General features: G+C 31.7%; 1 pseudogene; it reads left to right on the forward strand.

The window, feature by feature from the left end:
• The first annotated feature begins 1,185 nt into the window (after positions 1-1,185).
• LOC120613840 (eukaryotic translation initiation factor 2 subunit 2-like) lies at positions 1,186-6,462 on the forward strand (annotated as a pseudogene).
• Positions 6,463-11,972: the final 5,510 nt, after the last annotated feature.

Here is an 11,972-nt window from a genome sequence, read left to right on the forward strand (position 1 = left end):
TTGGGTGATAAAATACTAAACTTGTCAGAGATCACATTTTGAAAACACAAAATTTAATAGTAGCTTGATTTTAGTTAAGAATTGCTTTAGATGTATGAATTGTTGGGTCTGAAAATTCTTATGGGACTTTATTTACATTAGTATTGATTTAAATCTTAATATTGAATCCAGGTTTCTTCCTTTTATTTTATTCATCAAAATTATATCTAATTAACTGGATCAGACTTCAAGCACATCTCTAAAGGTTGTAGCTTTAGAGAAAACCCTCTAATGTTCGAATGTATGTGAGAACAGAAAGATGAGCAGAAATAAGTGGTCATGGGATGGGGCAGGGGAGAGTGAGGAGAGACAATAAGGTAGGGTAGAGCATCTTCTTCTTTCTTTTCTCAAAACTAATAGACTCTAGAGACAGGAAATGTATTGAACATCCTTTTATTATTTCATCCTATGACTTTTTGGTTCTCTGGATTTGAAGTGTTTGGAAAATGTTAGGAAGAAAAGAACAACAATGACTAGGTAACTTTTATCCTTTCTTTGAACTTAAATATACTTGGGAACAAATAGAAATATTTTTTTAAAAAAAAACACATTAATTTCATCTTTGAAATTTAAATCATGAAATTCTACTTGTACTAGATTTCTTTTAAAAAGCCATATGTGTTAAATGAACCCTCCTCCCCTCACTTAATATATCTCATTTCTGTTAGGATCAGCACATCTCTTTATCTCATTGGATTAGTATACCCCATGTATCCTTAGCTGTTTTATGCATAAAAGGTACTGGAGAGTGGCTTCTGAGTTAAAGGAATGCTTAAATATAGCTCATTGCTTGGTAACATGGGGGAAATGATGACTATAAAGAGGACAAAAGACCTAAATTTATGGCAAAATAAAAGAGGAGAAATAGAGATTCTTTTTAGAAAATCTTTCACTGGTGAAGGAGAAACCCAATAATTTAAATTAATGATGCAAATGAACAGAGAATGACCCATATCTACAACAGCTTTTGAATCTCTCCAATGGACAAAATCAAGCTTGTGATGCACCAGTGCCTTATTTGTCATGGTCTAGAGCCCAAGTTATCTCTCTCACAGTCCTCACACTTTCCCAGGCTACCAATAATGTCCTTAGTGGCTAACAAAACTGATTGTCCTTCACTTTAATGAATACATCTGTGCCCTGGACATGTCCTTGCACACCATTGGTAGGTAACTGACATAGCCACTTGGAAATTCATAAGCTTATCATATCATTAAATGGAGAAACACAGAACTTAGAATAACCAAAACAATTTTGAAAAAGAATAAAAAATTAGAAGAATCACTACTTTAATTCAAAGTTATAGTAATCAAGACAATATGGAATTGGCATAACAGATTTATAGATAATGGAACAGAATTGACAGTAAGAAATAGTCCCACACATACATGGCTAAATGATATGTGATAAAGGTGCAGGGTAATTTAATGGAGAAAGGATATTCTTTTTAACAAATTGAACATGCATATGCCCCCACTCCCATAAAAATGAACCTCAAGCTTTATTTCACATCGCATGCAAAAAGTAACTCAAGGATGATATAACTAAATATAAAATCTGAAACTTTAAATTTTGCTATAAAACAATCAGAGAAAAATTTTTATAATCTTGAGTTAGACAACAATTTCTTACTATATGTAATGGTAAATTTTATGCCCACATAGATGGAATACAGTAAATATAATTAAATGTTTGGCTAAACACTAGTCTAGATATTCTATAAAGGTATTTTTTTTTTAGATGTTATTAACATTTACACTCAGTCAACTTTAAGATTACCCTCCATAATGTGGGTGAACCTCTAAGAATCAGTCAAAGGTCTTAAGAGCAAAGACAGGCTTCCCAAAGAAGTTGTGCCTTCAGACCACAACATAAAAGTCTTCTTGAGTTTCCAGACTTGAGACACAGGCTGCGATATCAACTCCTTTTTTTAAATCATGGTTAAAACAAAATAAAGCATAAAATAAGTTCTATCCTCTTAATTTTTTTTTTTTTAATTTTAGGAGAGGCAACCCTTGGTTGACCTCACAGATTGCAAGGACCTTGTCAGCTTACAATCCCTTATTTTTTTTATTTTTTATGCCTATAGCACTTGGTCTTCCTAGGTGGTTTCCCATCCAAGTACTAACCAGGGCTGACCCTGCTTAGCTTCCAAGACCAGACGAGATCAGGCTTAAGGTAGCATGGCCGTAGACTATCCTCTTAAATTTTTAAGTGAACAATAAACTGTAAGCACAATATTGTACAGAAGATCTCTAGAATTTTTTTAAATTTTGTTTAACTGAAACTTTACACCCATTGAAGAGCAACTCCCCATATTCCTCTCCCCCAGCTCTTGACAACTACTATTCTACTTTCTGCTTCTATGAGTTTGACTACTTTAGATATCTCATATAAGTGAAATCATGCATTATGTTTCCTTCTGTGCCTGGCTTATTTCATTTAGCATAAAGTCCTCAAGGTTCAGCCATGTTAAAGCATATGACAGAGTTTTCTTCTTTTCAAAGGGTGAACAATATTCTAGTGCATGTATATACAACATTTTCTTTATTTATTCATCAATCAATGGATATTTAGAAGGTTTCTACCACTTTGCTATTGTAAATAATGTTGCAATGAACATGGAAGTGCAGATATCTCTCGAATCTGCAGCCTGTTGGCTTGCCCTATGAATTTTTAGACTTACCAGCCCTCATACCCACAACCATGTGGTCCAATTCCTTAAATTTCTGCCTCTGCCTCCCCACTTTCAATATATCTTATGGCCTTATTGGTTCTCTGGAAAACCCTGACTAGTATAAAAGACATTGAAAGGGAAATGAAAAAACAAATCACACACAGGAGAAAACTTTTACAAACACATATCTAGCAAAATAACTGTGTTGAATATACATAAAGAATTTTTAAAATTCAAGAGTATGAAAAGAAACAATCCAATGGGTAAAATATTTGAATAGATATTTCACTAAAGAATATATATTGATGGTCAATATGGTTTGCAAATTAATCACATGAAAAAGTACTCAACATAATTAGTCATTAGGTAAATACAAATTAAAATTATAGTTGTGTACTTTTCTGTACCTATCCAAATGGCTAAAATTAAAATCTGACAATACTAAGTGCTGAAAAGATTTGGAGCAACTGGAGCTCTTACAAATTGCTTTCAGGAATGTAAATTGCATGACCACTTCATTATAATAGTGAACATACACCTACTACATGGCCCAGGAATCCCACTCTTACCTAACAAATTGAAACATTTATCTACACAATGACCTATAAATGAATGTTTTAGCATTCTTATTTATAATCACCCAAAGCTGAAAACATGCTGAATATCTTTCAACTGGTAAATGAATAAATAAATGACGGTATATCTACAGGAAAATACTATTCAGCAATAAAAAGCAATGAACTACTGATACATGCAAAAAATTGGATCAATTTCAAAAGCATTATACTGAATGAAATAAAAAAGACACAAAAGCCTACTTATTGAATAATTCCACATACATGACATTCTGCAAAGGGAAAAGTTATTGATACAGAAATGAGGTCAGGGAGGGGATTTTGGTGTCATGAAACTATTCTAACTTTGAATGTGGTGGTCACTATACCTCTACCTACATTTGTCAAAACTCATCAAGCTACACAATTAAAAGATATAAATCTTATCTTTGAAAATAAACTTTAATAAAGTTGACTTTAAAATAAAATAAAATATGAAAAAGGATCTCATGCACCAAAATTTTCCTACAATGTGTCTCTACATTAAATAAAAATTCCATATATTGCATTTTATCTCTTTTGTTCTCTCTATATAAGTGCTTTTAAATTTATTTTTTTGAACACCAGCTCTTTGAAATTAATATTTGCAAGTTGTGATGTTATTTGAGCTTAAATTTTTTCTTTGTCTTAAATCATCATGGGCATCAAATATGAAAATAAGGTAGAGTAGCAAGCTTCCAAATATGATCTAATTGATTTTAAGTTTTATAAACAATGGAAAAATTAGTGTGCCAGGAAATCTATATTGAATAGAGAACTTTGATTTTATTTACGATGCACAAGTAAATGTTAAACACATGGTTGAAATTTTGTGTTGTTGTTTTTGGTTTTTTATATGTTTAGATTTCTTATGTAAAAAAATAAAATTTTAAATTTCTGTTCTGTGCTCAGTATTCTGAGAAGTGCAATTGATTAAATTCATTCTTTATCTCATTTGTTCAGATCTTATTTTCTAAGATAGCTCTAAATAAATTTATTGCCTGCAGTAATTAACAATTCCAATATTTTATTCATGTAAACTCTCTCCCAATATTCTGCTATGTTTGGGTTTCAGCAAAGGATAAAAATAACTGCACAGTTACATCTAATAAAAGTGTACTTTGAGTTCTCTATATATGTATTTTATTTATGATCAAATATTAGTCCCAGTTTTAATTGTTCTAAAAACCTGTAATGGAATTTTAATGTTAATTTTAGAACAGAAATGGATGTCAGATGTCATCTGGTTCCACACTATGTTTAAATATTTATGTACATTCTTTTGATAGGGAAGTATTGACCTTTTTCTTCCACCTGTATTTTTGCATTTTCCAGGGTCTTTCAAAGAAAATATGCCAATTTGGGACTTATTACATATTCTAATGCAAATCAAGATACATACAATGTGTTTTTTTTTCATCTACCATGTGCCAATAAATCATCCCTCACCTTATTTTCCCTGCTTTTAGTAATGAAAATATTTATTTTGCCCTATGTTTTTTAACTTTAATCACGATATTGTATAAACTTGGGCTTTATTCCATAATCTTTAAAGTTTCCCCAAATAGTTATGCTACCTTTTTTCTATAACATTATTCTTTTAAATTATTTTTAACAAATAAAACTTCTAAAACAAATTATAAAATACATTTTGTCATTTCAGTTTTAATTTATTTCAATTACTTTAATAAAATGCAAAATAAGAAAAACCAGTTACAACCTTTATTTTCTCTATCTAGTTGATATCACAACCATAATTCTAATCATGTTTAATGTTGTCCTTTGGGGTCTATGTCTAAGGGTAACTGAAATCTGAGAATTTCTCCCAACCAACACTTCATAAACACATTTCCCTCACCCTCACTGCTTCAATCCTAGTTCAAGCCCTTATTAAGTAACTCGTTATTGGGGAACAAAATAATGTCCTGCTTGTTCTCCTTGAAGATTCGCACTGTTACTGAGCATCTTCCATCTTTCTAATCATTTTTTTTTTTAACTCATCTACTTAAAAATCACTTATAGCTTTTAATGCTTAAAAAAATAAAATCCAGGCAAGAACCTAGTGCGGTGGTTGGGAGAGGTCTTGGCCGGAGCAGAGCTGCCACTGGGGCCCGGGGCTGACTGGACCGACTTCTGGTCCTTGCTGAGCCCGCTTGAGCCACAGCCATTTCCCGGAACGAAACGATTTTTGATCCTACTATAAGCAAGAAGAAAAAGAAGAAGAAGCCTTTTATGCTAGATGAGGAAGGGGATGCCCAGACAAAAGAAACCCAACCTCAGAAACAAGAGAAGTGAAGCTAGAAGTAACCGAGGACAAAAATTTAAAAGCAATCAAGAGGACAATAGGAAAAAAGATGCTTCTAACGATCTAGATAACTTAAACTTTTTTAATCAAAACGAAAGAAGAAAAACAAACAAACAAACAAAAAGATATTTGATATTGATGAAGCCGAAGATGTAAAGGATTCTAACATTGAAAGTGATGTTTCAGAATCAGCTGAACCAGAGGATGACCGTGACATTATGCTTGGCAATAAAAAGAAGAAAAAGAAGAATGTCAGGTTCCCAGATGAAGATGAAATTCTAGAGAAAAACGAATCTTTGGAAATGATGACAGCAAAAAATATGATGGTATCTCAAACTCAGAAACCAGACCCTGCTGGGCAGACTCAGAAAGAGACTACATCTATGAGGAGCTGCTGAATCCAGAGTTCAACGTCATGAGGGAAAAGAATCCAGATATGGTTGCTGGAAAGAAAAGGATATTTGTCATGAAACCGCCACAGTTCTCCTGAGTAGGAACAACAACAAAAACCTTTTTTGTCAATCTTACAGATATCTATAAACTGTTACATCATCAGTCCAAATATTTTTTATTTTTATTGGCTGAGTTGGGTACAAGTGGTTCTATAGTTATTAATAACCAACTTGTAATCAAAGGAAGATTTCAACAGAAAAAGAAAATGTTTTAAGAAAATATATCAAGAAATACGTCACCTGTCACACATGTCAATCACCCTACACAATCCTGGGAAAGGACACCAGACTATTTACCAGATGAAACGTCATTCTCCATGCTCAGTTGCCAGCATCAACACTGCCTTCCAGGTTGTCATGGACAAGAGAGGACAGCTCTGTACCAAAGCTAGCTAATTTGCTAATCATCACCGATTCTTCAGTGTGTTGTGCAGATTTGGCTGTATAGGTTTACCGTCGGAGTGGGTATGCCATTGCATGAAATACAAGATAGAAAAGCTGCCAAGCTCACTGATGTGTGGCTGGTTGGTCTGAAATTCTTGCAAGGTGCAGATACTGAAGCTGTCGACATACTCATTGCTCACTTTAACAATTGTCAGAGAAACATGGTGGAGTAAGGCAATGCTTTTTAAAAATTATTCATAGAATTCTGTAAAAAGCAAGATAAATTAAAGTTATTACAGCAGTGATTTTATAAAAAGAAAAATCAAATCCAAACTGCTTTGCATGTTATACAAAGTCCTCACCCATCTGTCTCATGCTATCTTAAACTGTATTCTCCCTTTCTCATAACTACCTGTTGTCTTAGTCTGCTCCAGTTGCTACAATAAAATGCCAAGGACTGGATATTTAAATTACAGAAATTTATTTCTCACAGTTCTGGAGGCTTGAAAGTCCAAGATCAAAATGCCAGTTAATTTGGTTTCTGGAGAGAGGGGAAGGAAAAGAGGGAGAGGGAGGGAACAAAGAGAGGGAGGGCTAAGGGGAGAGAGAGGAGAGTATGAGTTTACCTCTCTGGTGTCTCTTCCTTGTAAGGAGATTAAGTCTATAGGATCTGGACCCCACCCTTTTGACCTCATTTAACTTTAATTATTTCTTTTAGTTTATATCTTCAAATACAGTCATATTGGGACTATATGAATCTGGGGAGGACACAGTTCAGTCTATAGTACCTGGCAATGCATTCTAGGCTTTTAACCACGGCATCCTATATGCTGTATAAGGCTCAAACTTTTTCCACCTCATTTTCCTCTACTTTTTCCACATCCAACGCTTTATCCTGATCTTTCTAAGACCTAAAATCATTCTCTGACTTTACCTGAGAAAAACCTTTCTGTCTTTAAAAATCCTTCTTAAATGATCTGGCAATCAAGATCACTTGGGAATTTTATCCAGCTTTATCAATAAACTGGCTGTGCATAATGAGCAAGTTATTTAGCATTCTGTTTATTTCATTAACTTTCAAATGAGAATGTTGGCCGAAATCATCAGCTCCTGATAGCCTATAAGTTTATGATTCTGCACAAAGATTTCTCAAATGGTCTCCTTGGGCTTTGATCTCAGTTCCCTCCATTTTAGACTCCAGCCTATTTTTCCCTGTATCTAAATTAGCTGTCTCAATTTGGTGTATATTTTTGTGAATTCCTTGAAGGCTACAGCACCGTGCTTTTTTTGTCTCCTTCCCCTAAAATATCAATACATGTTGAATTAATTTTAGTTCTTTGAGTAAATTTTAACTCACAAATTAAGGGTGAAAACTATTGAAAATCGTTAGACAAGTTACTATTAGATACTTATATATTATAATAATGCTAATCACGGATATTGGGATTTTTTTTTTTGAAGTGTTAAGAATGAGGTGAGTGACAGAATGAAAAATAACTTTCCAATTTTTTTAGGTGATGGCATAGGAATACATTCATATCATTGACACTATTCAATATAGCAATAGAGTTGAAATAAAGACTGAGTGTCCTTTTCATTACTTTTCCCAATAAAGAGTTTTTCACTTTTGTTTGCTAAGGAACTAAGTTGATGTACTTAGTAAAATAATTATACTAGTTATAACACATATAATGATGTTTATAGTTAAAAATAATTATTTTGGGATATCATTTACTGAAATATTGAATGCATAATACACAGTAAATTATAAAATTAAACTCTATGTATTAGAACGTAAATTCTAAAAAGAAGAAAATCAGACATATTTTTCAGCAGTCATGCTTGGAAAATTATCTCTCAAAATTCTATATTGACCTCCAAAATAATAAACATAATAGATATCATAGAATAAAGACCAACATAATTTTTAAAAAATGAGTAACTGCAAATAAAAAGTGTGAAAAAGAGCATAATAACAGCTTAAAATATTGGTATTTCAAAAAAATCACATAAGGAGTAATAAGTAAGAAATAACAAATATAGCAATAATGGTATGGAGTTTTTAGGAGTAAAGCAAGAGAAACCAATCAGTAAAAGAGATTCCTGACTAGTGACATAAAATCTTATGTAAACTCAACTGTGAAGACAATCAACAGGAAGATGATAAAGCTGACTCTTTATTTTCAACTTCCTACTCTAATATATTTGTTTGGTTTCTAGATACAGTTGAGCACTGTAAGAGGTGAACATCGCTATGTGTCATTGTCTACTTTGATATAGGTACTTCTGTATGTCCTACATTTCTAAACTAAGGCATACCTTTACAGGGTAAGCTTATAAACGTAATGCTTATTCTTTAAGATGGCTATGGCTTTGGAAAAGGAGCACATAGTTTAGAAGCCCAGCAATTCCACTTATTAACTGAACCTCCTTGGATAACTGGTGGAAAGGGAATAATTCCCAATTGTTTTTACAGGCATTAAATGATATGTGTAAAGATATTTAAGAGAACATATGCTACATATATGCAATGAAAATTAAATATGAACTTGAAATTGAGTACCATATTTTCCAAGTATTTGAATATTTTTTGATGCCTGAATAAAGACAATTATAAAAAGACATCTTAATTTGGGTTAGGTTTATTTTATGCTATAATTATATCCTTTGGTCCATTTTAAATATTTACAAATGCCACAAGAAAACAATTTTGTAAAATTCTATTCCTGAAAAATATTTTTTGTACTCAAAAAGACCTCAGAGAAAGAATCAAATATTTTAGGGATTAAGCAATGTCATCAATAATTATCTAAAACGTCTAGTTATAAGGGTTTCAATGCCATTTATATTTCTTGACATTTTCTCCAGTGATTGATTAGAGAAGGCAGGCAATTATAGTCATTATTTGCATCAAAAGAGGTGAAGAAACATGAATCCTGATGGTGTTATTTAACAGCAGCCATCTAACTTGTCGTTCTAAACCATTGACAGATGATTACAAGAGGCTAGACAATTTTTTTCTGCTCCATAGTATCATTAGTTACAAGCTTCATTCATCATGACTAGGAAATTGACATAGAGAATATCCATTTTATGCCATCTCTAAGGAATTCTAGAAAGGATGTACATGTCAGTGGAATACAACTCCTTGGATTTTACTACGATTGAGGTTTTTTTTTTAATCTGTGCTATATATGATGAATAAATTTATGTAAACATCAAAAAAGACTATAAATATTGGAGTAAAAACAGATATTGAGTTATAGCATGTATTTTCAGAATATTTTATTCTTTTAGTGTAATAGGCTTAATCAGTCTCATTCATCAACAGCAATTCACTTAAATTATTCGTTAATGTCTACTGTTGTTGTTACATCTTGATGATATCTGCTAGCTGTGTGGACCTAGAAAATTATATGTTATTTCATTTAATTCTCAAAACAATACTTAAGAATAGCCAATATCATGACAATTTTACAAATGAGAAAACTAGGCTGGTAAAGTTACACTTAGTCATAGTCAAGGTTAAACTATGATTAAGTGTCGTGGGTAGGATATAAACTAGGACTCTTTTTTAATTACAGTTATGATATTTTGTTTACTAAAGTAACACTATTATGTTTATTTATTAAAAAATATTTATTGAATGTCAAGCATGTTTAACATTAAGGTTTCTAAATACGTGATGTAACATTCAACTGTACAATGTAATGATAAACATTTATTAAGAAACTATTGTTTAGAATAGTTTTAGATTTACAGAACATTTGCAAAGATAGCACAAAGTATTACCTATATCCCACACTCACTTTCTCCTATTTTTAACATCTTATAAATAGTAAGGTATATTTGTTACAATTAGTGAATGAATACTGATACATTATTATAATGAAATTCCATACTTTATTCAAATTTTCTTAGTTTTTACCCTATGTCCCTTTTCTCTTCCAGGATTCTATCTAGGATACCATATTACATTTAATCATCATGTCTTCTTAAGCTCCTCTTAGTGTATTTCTCAGACATTTCTTGTTTTTGATGGCCTTGACAATATTAAGAAGTATGGATCAAGTATTTTGTAGACTGTCCCTCAGGGATTTGTCTGATATTTTTCTCATTATTAGACTGGAGCTATGGGTCGCCACAGTCCATTCAGGCTGCTATAATAAAATATCACAGACTGGGTAGCTTATAAAAAACAGAAATTTATTTATCATGGTGCTAGAGCCTGGAAGTCCAAGATCAGGGTGCTTAGCATGACTGCAGACTTCGTGTTGGATCCTCATTTGGCAAAAGGGACTACTGAAGCTTCTTTTATAAGGCATTAATCCCATGGAAACTTCATGACTTAAGCACCTCCCAAAAGCTCCACCTACAATACCATCATCTTTAGGTGTTATGATTTTAACAAGTGAATTTGGAAGGTCATAAATATTCAGACTGCAGTATGCATGTGTTTTTGTAGAGAAAGATCTCAAAGGAAAAGTGTCATTTTCATTACATCATATCAAAATGACTTACCACTTTTGATATTGATCTTGATTATCTGGTTGAAAATAAACTTTTAAAAATTAAATCAGTGTAATAAATATTCAAAATAGAAACCTGAACTGAAGTATGGATAATGAGAGTAAGCAGAATATAAATTGTATTTCTCAAATCTATAATAATTGTTTACTTGTTCCATCACTTACTGAGAAAAAGATGCTATAGTCTACTCATGTGATTGTGAATTTGTCTTTTTCTTACTTTTTTCTGATTTTTAAAAATATTTTAAGCTTATATTAGTTTCATTCACATTTAGAATTGTTATATCTTCTTGATGAATTTAATACTCTAATATCATAAATTGTACCTCTACTTCTATACATTTAATAACACTTTTCTTAAGGTCTACTGTTTTGTTATTTATATAGCTACTACAGCTTACTTTGGGTTAGTGTTTACATCATACATATTTATTTTAGTCTTTTACTTTCTACCATTCTATATCCTTAAGTTTGAAGATGTGATTTTTTTTTGAAACTAGCATACAGTATTTTTATTTGTTATATAGTCTGTGAATTGTAATTTAATTGTAGCAGAAATATGTAATGTAATTATTTATATATTTGGGTCTATGTCTACTACCTTAATAAAAAGTTCTTTATATTTCTTCTTTTTCGAACCACCTTTTTTACTACTTTCTTGTCTTTTTTAGATGAGTTATAACTTTTTAATTATTCCATTTTCTCCCATATTTGCTTGTTACATAAATTATTTTACTAAATATTGTAACTATTACTCTTCTCCCATATTTGCTTGTTACATAAATTATTTTACTAAATATTGTAACTATTACTCTTTTCATATATCAAAAGTTAAATTTACTCTCTATAATTTCCTTCTTCCCCATATGCTTAGTATCCTCTTGCATCACTTATATGCTATTGTTGCTTATATTTTAATTCCAGACATTTAAACCCCAGAAGACATCGTTATTATTATTGTAGTTGTTATAAAGGCTATGTTCACTTAGATTT

The sequence above is a fragment of the Pteropus medius genome, unplaced genomic scaffold (genome assembly GCF_902729225.1).
Source record: "Pteropus medius unplaced genomic scaffold, Ma_sr-lr_union100, whole genome shotgun sequence".
NCBI lineage: Eukaryota > Metazoa > Chordata > Mammalia > Chiroptera > Pteropodidae > Pteropus > Pteropus medius.